The sequence below is a fragment of the Cupressus sempervirens genome, chromosome 6, assembly GCF_028749045.1.
Source record: "Cupressus sempervirens isolate cs-2001-9-10 chromosome 6, ASM2874904v1, whole genome shotgun sequence".
In the NCBI taxonomy this organism is placed as follows: Eukaryota; Viridiplantae; Streptophyta; class Pinopsida; order Cupressales; family Cupressaceae; genus Cupressus; species Cupressus sempervirens.
In genome coordinates, this window is record NC_143123.1 from 183,189,531 (window position 1) to 183,199,931 (window position 10,401).

Here is a 10,401-nt window from a genome sequence, read left to right on the forward strand (position 1 = left end):
TTCCCACAAATATACTCATTTTTTTTTGCAAAAGACAATCGAAATGCTATTGCCTAACACATATAGGTAAAAGTATATTGAGATTTTATTATTTACAATGACACCTAATTATACTAAAGGTGGCATATTGAAAGTGTATTCTTCTCAAGGTTGGGATATTACTTCTCAACATAAAGTACATCTAGATGTTGGAAATGATTGGCCTTTACTCTTAGAAAGTAAGGGGAAATTCCTTTATACATAAGTGTCAAGCTTGTAGTAAGAGATATTTCACTCTTTAAAGGGTACCTAATGTTATAACTTTGAGATAAGTTTGGTAAGCATGTGATGATTTCTCTAGCAATTAATTATCCCTTGAGTTGGAGAGATTTTGAACTTATCCTCTTTGCAATGGTGGTACCTAAATTATTTGAGCTAGAGACTATTGGGCTTATACTATTTTCAAAGCAAGGGTTTTTTCTCATGGCATTAATGAAATCCATGTGTTTTAGACTATAAGGTTTTATAACATGCAATTCTATGGTAAATCCTACTCCAATTAATAATTCTGTTTGATTTTCCATTTGAATACCATTGGGATTATATCATTATAATATTTAGCACTCCTACCAAGTGTGTATTTAAATGATCCTTTACTCTTCCAAATATGGGTGATTCTTCAGATGTTTTAGATGTAATTATAATGTTTAGACAAGTTATATTTGTTACTCACCAAACAAGCTCCCATTGCTAACTCATGAATCTCTTAACAATGATATTTTAATGATGAAAGGAATATATAGATATAGTAAAAATTGCAAGCCCATATTTTGATTCTTCTAGGATATGAATCTAGTGAAATTTACAAGGCTGCCAAAACTCTAAACTTATGTTGAGGAATGTATGCTTAAAAAATTGGGAGGTTTTTCGTCTCTTTCATGCATCTTTTCAAGATACCATAGAAAGACTTGAATGTAAGAGATGAAAAGAGAGGAAATTTCAAAGGAAATACTCAAATATCTTATAACTCAATATATGATCTCTCTCTCTCTCTCTCTCTCTCTCTCACACACACACACACACACACACACACACACGTGCGTGCACACACACACACACACACACACACACGTGCATGCGCGCACACACAAAAACATACACACATATTTACAAAATCTTTAAAAAATAAAAAATTTATAATTTTCTTACAAATATATTTATTTAAAAAAACCATATTATTAATGGAATAAGCACCCTATGCTAAAAGAAAAATTTCGCTGAAATATAAATGCTTCCTTAAATAATTAAATCCTTGCATCCTTGTTTAATAATTAATCTTTGATATAAAAATTAAATCTAAAACTTTTAACCAATTTTTTAAAAAATATAGTTTATTGACAATATGAAAAATAAGATAACATTGAAAAACCATGCAATCCCTAAAATTAACTTCAGTTATATATTACCTATTCATGGAAAAATAAATCTTTCCACTAGTATGAATAGTTCCTCTATTGTTGGTGTTGGCTCTAGAATATATAGAGACCACTCACAATGGTATAGGCCTTAACCACACAAATGGACAAACTTGGGAACTCTCACTCCCCTTCGCATCTTCAAATGAAATGACTCAATTTTAGAGTAATTAATTTTCTACCCGTAAACATCACACACTAAGGGAAAAATTAAGCTTGGAAAAATAAGTTAACTTTGACTATTTAACACTTTTAGCCTAGGAATCAAGCCTTAGTGTGTGATGTTTAAGTCATCTGCACTAGTTGTCCTTTGAGAGATGTTGAGTAACATTGAAGAGTTCATGGAAATCATAGAGACTACTCCCAACTCATGTAAGCATACAAATTATATAATTGTCGTGTGAAATTATTGGAATTTATCATAGCCTGATTGTCGTGTCTACATAGAATGATAATGATCAAATTTCACTATGAAGATAAGTAAAATTTAAAAAAGGTTTTCAAAATATTTGTGAAGCTACCGAATAATCAAAGAAATCCCTTGGGCGTACAAGCAATGAAAATAGTTTTTGAAAGGTACGAAAGAGAAATAATATGCAAAAAGACATGCTTAAAAATGCACGAGAGGAATGGGCACAATAAAGTGAAAGTACCCGATGCTCAACAACCACACAAATTGATAAGATCCTAAAGTGGATAGCTTAAACATCACACACTAAGCTTCATTCCAACACTAAAAGTGTCAAATAGTCAAAGTTGACTTATTTTTTCCAAGCTTAATTTTCTCCTTAGTGTGTGATGTTTAAGGGTGACCATGGTAAAGAGTCGAACAATGAAAAAAAGTCTAGTGAAAAAATAGTTTTGAGAGGTAGAGTATGCAGTGAACTGCATATGCAAATGGAGCCAAATTTTTTCTCTTCTAGCTCTCTCATATTTGATTCAAAATGTTAATGATGCAAAAATTGGAACACAATCTACCCAGAAAATACAACAAACAAATTAACGTCCTTAAAAAAAATTAAAAACAATGCATGACATGGAAAATAATGCATGCCATGCATAGAGTAGGGGTGATGATCTATTTTTTGAGCACCATGATTTCACACTTATCAAAATCTTATGTGGGCATTTTAAATCCTCTAATTTTTCTACAATAGATTATTTGGTGAGTTGCCTACTTATAACCAAGGTTTCAAGTTCGCATCATTAATTATGATGCCACATCAACATATTTGTTGTCAAGTTGTCCAAATCAACTCAAATAAAAAGTGAGACCAATGGTTGTGCAAAAATGGTACCCAATATGGCATCACATCATTTGTTACTTTTTCCAACTAAAGGTACATTTCATTCAATTTTGAGTAGTCATCATTGTACTAACTTTAAAGTCACAAGTATTAATGAAGTGTTGTAAAAAAATTTGGATATTAAATTAATAAGTATAGGTATCAAGTCAAAAAATTCTATCACAACCATTGGAACTTGCTCAAGTACTAGGTGCTCTCCCCTACGAGCATAGTGCCTCCATTTCAATTTGTTTTATATACTAGCACTTACATCTTTGAAGGGTGCAAGGGTTAATCCAATAGTCTTGCATATCTTTGATGATGTTCTTAAATAGTTATTATTTTGTTTCTTGTTATAATTAAGTTTTGTAATTAGAGTAAAATGGTTCATAAAACATTTCTATCTTTATTGAGGAGTGCAATAGTTATGAAAATAGTGAAATATATATCAAATGTTATGCTATATTTATGGATCTCCATCCTTCTCTATTTCTATATCCATATGTTTCTTCCCAATTCACAAACTCTCTATATTTAGCACCCTACCCCTACCTCTATAACTTGTTTACTCACACACATAGACAATCATTTCTCCCTCGCCATCTCTATCTTATACCCACTTTTTGTTTAAACCTCTATCGATATCCTAATTTATGTATTTATAGTTGATCTATATATATATATATATATATATATAGCTATCTTTCTATCTATATATTTATCTATTATCTATCACTTCATATGTCCTTATCATTCTACCTCTTCATCTTTGTCCTCTCCTCTCTCCTTTTATTTTTTCTCCCCCTCCCACTCCCTTCCTCCTTTCCTTGTCTCTCCCTTCACATCTTTCTCACTCAAACATACAAAAACATACCCTCTCTAGCCCTCTTTGTCTCTCTCCTATTTTTATCTCTATCAATATTTAAACATTTATATATCTTTATCTATCTTTCTATTACTAATCTTGCTACTCTCCCTTGTTTCCCCATGTCTCCCTATCCGACTCTCATTTTCTATATATAATGGACAACCTAGCTTGTTGAAATCAGTAATTCAAAATTGGTTCAATCTTATCATACCATTCAATCATCTCCATCTCACCCTATATCTCTATATCTCCATTTCTCCTTTTCAATTGTTATACCTCTCTCTCTCTCTCTCTCTCTCTCTCTCTCTCTCTCTCTCTCTCTCTCTATATATATATATATATATATATATATATATGTATGTATGTATGTATGTATGTATGTATGTATGTATGTATATATATGTATATACACATACGTATATATATGTACATATAAATACATATATATATATATATGTATATATATGTATATATACATATATATACATATATATGCATATATACATACATATATATATATGTATATATACATACATATATATATGTACATATACATACATACATATATATATGTGTATCTATACATACATACATATGTATATATGTATATATACATATATCTATGTATATATACATATATACATATGTATGTATGTATATATATATGTATGTATGTATATATATATGTATGTATGTATGTATGTATGTATATATGTATCTATGTATATATGTATATATGTATATATACATATATATATATATTATACATACATACATATATATATATATATATTATACATACATATATATATATATATATATGTATTATACATACATACATACATATATGTATGTATGTATATATTCACAAAGTTGTATCTGTCATGTCTATTTTCATCTTGATCTCTATCTTAACTTACCCTTATTTTCTTCTCTTTGTCTATATCTCATTTTCTCTATCTATCAATAAATTACTTTATATATCTTTATTGTTCTATCTCTTCATCCCCCCCTTCTCTCTCCTTTCTTCCTATTTCTCTCCCTCTCACTTCTTATCTCTTCTCTCTCCTCTCCCTTTCCTCTTTCTCACCCTCCCATTACTTCTACTAAGTCTCTCATTCATAACTATCCCTCACTTTGATATTGGATTACAATCCATCTATATACACACTCTCTCAATCAATGAGCCTTTTTTCTTAGGGTTCTTATTTGACCACCCTACATTAATCATACATCCTTTTTCAATCTAGGAGATGAAGCGCTGGACAGATTGAAGCTTTCCCTGAAGAGAGCGAAGCTGTTGCAGTGTCTAGGGAGGAGGCATGTCTAAGATAGCCTTGACCTTCTTGGGGTCGATCTCTATACCTCATTTAGAAACTATAAAGCCTAGAAGCTTGCCAGATGTGACCCCAAAGACACATTTCTTGGGATTTAGCATGAGATGATATTGGGCTAACCTATCAAAGACTTTCTCCAGGTCAACAAGATGATCCATGAAGGTGTGAGATTTGACTAGGATATCGTCCACATAATCTTCCAAAATGCTATGGATAAGATCATGGAAAATGGTTTTCATAGCTCTTTGATAGGTAGCCCCAGCATTCTTTAGGCCAAAAGGCATCATGGTGTAGCAAAAGGTTCCCCAAGGGGTAGTGAATGTTGTCTTATGCTAATCTTCTTCTGCAATCTTGATCTGATTATACCCAAAAAATCCATCCATAAGGGACAGAATTTCATGTCCAACTGTAAGATCTACAATCATATCTATGTTGGGCAAGGGAAAATCATCCTTTGGACAAGCTTTGTTAAGATCTCTGAAATTAGTGTAGATTTTGATGTCACCAGAAGGCTTAGTGATAGGGACCATGTTGGAGATCCACTCTAAGTAGTCGATAGGTCGGATAACATTAGCAGCTAACATTCTTTCTAATTCAACTTTGACCAGTAATGCCACCTTGGGGTGCATTTTTCTAAGCTTTGGTTTGATGGGCTTGATCTTTGGATCGATTGCAAGATGATGAACTAGAAGCTTTGGATCAAGTCCCAGCATGTCTTGATATGACCATGCAAATTGGCCAATATTCTCTCTTAAGACCTCAAAGAGGAGGTCAGCTTGGTCTTGCGATAGGGATGCAGCAATGTGAACAAGTCTAGGGATCTCTGAAGAACCAATGTTGACTTCTCTAGTATCCTCAATTAGAATAGAAGACACCTCTGATCGATTATCTTGAGGAGGCAATGCTAAATCCTCATGTTCTACTTGTGACTCTGGATTTTCTTGCTGAGGGGCTTTTTTCACTGCCTTAGCTAGTCTCAAATTCACCCTAGTTCCAGTTTTGGGTGTATCGAAACTAGGTTGGGGATTTTATCCAAAATACCCCTTGGGATCTAGCTTATAGATATAGGTAGAATCTGGCTTTGTCTGCTTATGAGGTGTTTCAGCTCCCATGAATCTTAGAAGTTCTTCCTCTGATGCAAACTCATCAATGTGTATGACCCTTGGTTGGCCCCAATCTATGAGTTGTGGATGAGCGTGTGGTAGGTCAATGAGATGGATGGATAGTTCTCAGAGAATAGAGTCTCCTAGGAAGATTTGGTCTAGGATATCGTCATAGGCTCTCTTTTCAAATTTCTCGGGAATGTCTTTGATTTTAACAAGGTTGCGGTGGATGTTCGAAAAAGCATGACCGTTCTCGTTGGTGCCCCTAGTTGTGGGTATGCCAAAGCCAAGACTTGACTTTGATTCCCACTTGTGTGCATTGATGGGGCACTGCATGCCTCTTTCTTCTAGTCCTAGTCCACCTCCTTGATAGTTCCATTTTTCAGTGATGAGCTTATGTTCTTGGGGATACTTTTGGCTAAAGTGGTCAAGGTGTACTTGATTTATTGTAGGTGCATCCTTATGTAACCAATTGTTGATATCTGGAGTGAGCTCTTCATGAAGAGGGGTTTTTGAGGATACAAAGGTGGTTGAGCCAAACTATTTGTATCGAGGAGGTGGAATCTCCGTAGCTTTGTGATATGTCAGTCATCCATGGGCATGTGGATCAAGTGGGAGTGCCCCGACAGCAAATGCATCTGACAGACTATACTCTCGACAGCTTTTCTTATTGATCTTCATGGTAGATAGGGTGGAGGCAAGGATGGTTTCTGGGTCATTACAAGTGTGGGATGAGCTAGCGATGGCTATGCCAATATCAATTCCAAAGAAATGATTTGTATATGAGACTTGAATTGCATTGCAGTAAGCAAAGGGTTCTGGATCAGCATGGATGGTCACCTCAATGCCCTGATGCAGAAATTTGATGCACTGATGGTATGTGGATGGAATGACTTTCATGGCATGAATCCATGGGTGACTGAGGAGGATTTTAAATGGTAGGTTTAGATCAATAACATCGAAAATTTTCTCTTGGATGACCGGCCCAACCTTGATTGGCAGCAAAATAGTTCCTTCTATGGTTCTTTCCAAGTTGTCATAAGCTTTGATGGTGATAACCTCACTAATCATAGCTGCCTCAGTATACCCAGCTTGTTTGATGAATTTTAGGGTGAAAATATTCAAGGCTGATCCATTATCTATCATTACTCTTTTCACAACAAAATTGGATACCATGATGGCTATGCGAAGCGGAAGGGTGTGTTCTGGCTCGACCACGGGTATGTCGATGGTTTTGAATGATAGGGAACATGAGGAGGATAGGTGTCCAATGAGATTATGAAAATTAGTAGTGTTGATATCTGAAGGGACACGAGATTCTATGAGAGCACTATCAAGGATGTTTTTGTACATAAGACTAGTGCGGAGAAGGTCTAAAATGGAGATTTGGGCTAGCATGTTCCCAAGGTGTTCCAAGATAATGTACCAGCTTTTTGATGGAGCTGATGGTGCTGATGAAACTGGTGGGCCTGCGATGTTAAATTGCACTCTTTGAGTGGTGACTGCACACTCATTGTCTGGTCCTCAGATATTGATAACATTGATAGAAGGCTCTTTCTCGGATATACAACCTATAATGCTACCATAGTCTATATAGGATGAAGTGTGGTCATTGTTCTTCCCATGTTGTTGGTTTGGCTGGTGGTTGTTGGTGTTGTTGTTGTTGTTGGTTTGGATAGGTGCTTTTCCAAGATGTTGGTTTTTGTGAGGAGGAAAAGCATTTTGGTAGATCTGTAAGCCTGCATTGGGCGAGGTTTGGGCACCAACAGTGATTTCTTTCCGATCAATGAGGTCCTGCACATAATCTTTCAGTTTCATGCATCTGAGGGTGGTGTGACCTTTTACCCTATGAAATTTGCAATACTCATTGTCTTTGTACCATGCAACTTTGGATTGGCTTGGGTCAATTTGCTGGGTAGGAGGAAATTTGATGAGGTTTTCCTTAGCCAATTTCTCAAAAATGACATCCAATGGCTCACCAAGGGGTGTATAGTTTCTAGGTGTAGGTTGGAATTTGGGCTTTTTCCTTGCAGCTACATTGATGGCATTAGCTTGATTGCTAGATCCTTGGAAGTTAGGTCTTGGATTGTGGTTTTGATAGCTTTGGTTACTCTGCTGTTGGTAGTTGATAGCTTGTTGATTGTTTGGTTGATATGGTGGGTTAGACTGATTTTGGGAAGGACCAACAATATTCACATGTCTGGTGTCAGTAACCCCATCTGTTGCAACATGCTTGTTTTTGTTCCAATACCTAGACTTTTCATTGGAATGTGATTGATTTTTGTTGGTTTCCTTGTAAATCTTGAGCACACCATCTTTAATGAGTCCTTGCTCAAGGATCATTCCTTTCTCTTTGATATCTTTATAGGTCTGCAAATAGTTCATGGTCATGTGGTGAGCCAAGCTGGGATGGGCATTATCAATAAACATTTTCACCACATGGCGCTCTAGCAAGGTGCATGATATGCAGGTGGTAAGGGTTTTCCATCTTTGCAGGTATTCGGCAAGGCTTTCTCCACCTTTTTGCTTAGTGTGGACAAGGTCAACTATTGATAACTCTATTTCAACAAGATGGGCATATTGGGCTACAAATGCCTCAAACAATTCAGCAAAATATTTAATTGTGCCATATGGGATTCTATAAAACCATTCAAGAGCTGGCCCGGCCAAGCTTTTGGGAAAGAGGCACAAGAGGAAGATGTCACTGTATGCCACTTCTTGGCAGTGCATGTAAAATTCTTTGATGTGGGTGACTGGGTCCCCTTTTCCTCTAAATTTGTCAAATTTAGGTGTCTCAAAATTCTTGGGGAATGGAGTCATAGTAATGGCTCTATCAAATGGATAAGGACACACAGTCTCAAACTTAAATGTCTTCGGATCATTCCCTTCTTGGATGGCTTTTAGAGCTCTCTTCATTTGCTCCCATTCTGAATTAATAGGTGATGGCTGGGGTGCCCCCAATGTAGAAGTGCCTTGAGGTAGGTATGCGCTAGATGGGGCCACTAAATATGGATGGCTTTGATGGATTTGCTGATAGGGATTGTACATTTTTTGGGTAGCTACATGATGGATGATGGGTTGCTGAGATCGAGGTGGTGCATATTGCTGCATGTGCTGCGAGGCTTGCTGTTGATATGGGATTTGAGGTTGGCCAGATTGAGGAACATAAGCTAGCTATGGGATAAATGGATTGCTTTGTGGAGGTAAGGTATAATATGGTTGTGAAGCTTGGGGAAAGGATCGGGGGGCTTGTGGGGTTTGACCAATATATGTGGGTTGCGCCCCCATTTGGGAAGGTATCTACAAATAATTGGCAGTTGGCTGGGGTGGTGGATTACCTCCTACAAGTGGCATTGAAAAGTAGTTGGTAATAGGAGGTAATGGATTAGTTGGTGGTGGAGGTGGCAAGAATTGAAAGCTTGGGAATGGAACTGATGGGTTTTGATAGCTTGGTGGCTAGATTTGAAAGCTTGGTAGAGTGGTGGCAGGAGCTTGGGCCACTTGAGAGCTTGATAGAACATTGGTGGTAGCTTGTGGGGTTTGATATCTTTGTGGAGTGAGGGTAGTAGCTTGTAGATTTGTGGCTGATGGCACTGAGCTCCAAGGACCTAATGGAAATGATGGGATTGTGCTTTGGGCTGTGGTGAACAAGCTAGGGGTGATGAAAGGTTGATTACTTGGCCCCATAGGTGGCATTCTTGTTGTATATTGTTGAGGTTGGCCAAAGATGCTAGCATTGATTTGGGAGATGGGTGGATTTGGAAGGCTAGGTTGGAGAGCAGTAGCAACATTAGTGAAGGGAGTGAATGGTGAGGTGTTTTGGGCAAAGGGGGTTTGGGATGGAGTGGTGGTGGCTGGGTTGGCTTGCGGAATGGAGATTTCAACATGGGTGGAGGATGGTATGTTTGGGTCTATTGGATCAAAAGGATTGGCTTGAGGCTCTTCTTTTGGCACATATTGAGGATAATTTGGATCATATGAGCATATGGGTGGTGGTAGCTGCCCAAACAATGGGTGAGATAGATTTGATAATGGAGGGGCCGGTCTTCCAAAGTCAAAGGTTCCTACATTGTCCCTTTGAAAGTTAGCCATGATTGTTTCTTTATTCTTATCTATAATGGCATTCACCAATACTGCATTTCCTAGTTGGTTCATAAAAGCTTCAATGTCAGTAGGTGATGGTATAGCATTCTCTGGGCTGGAGGATGGTTGAGTGCTCAAGGGGAGCGATGCTGTTTGATCCAAATGATAGGGCTCCATTGTTTCCTTCTTATTCTTGGCTAAGGAGTAATGGGTGGCATGAAAAATGCTCCTAGGGATGAGATGCAACAATGCTGGTGGATGCAAAGGGGG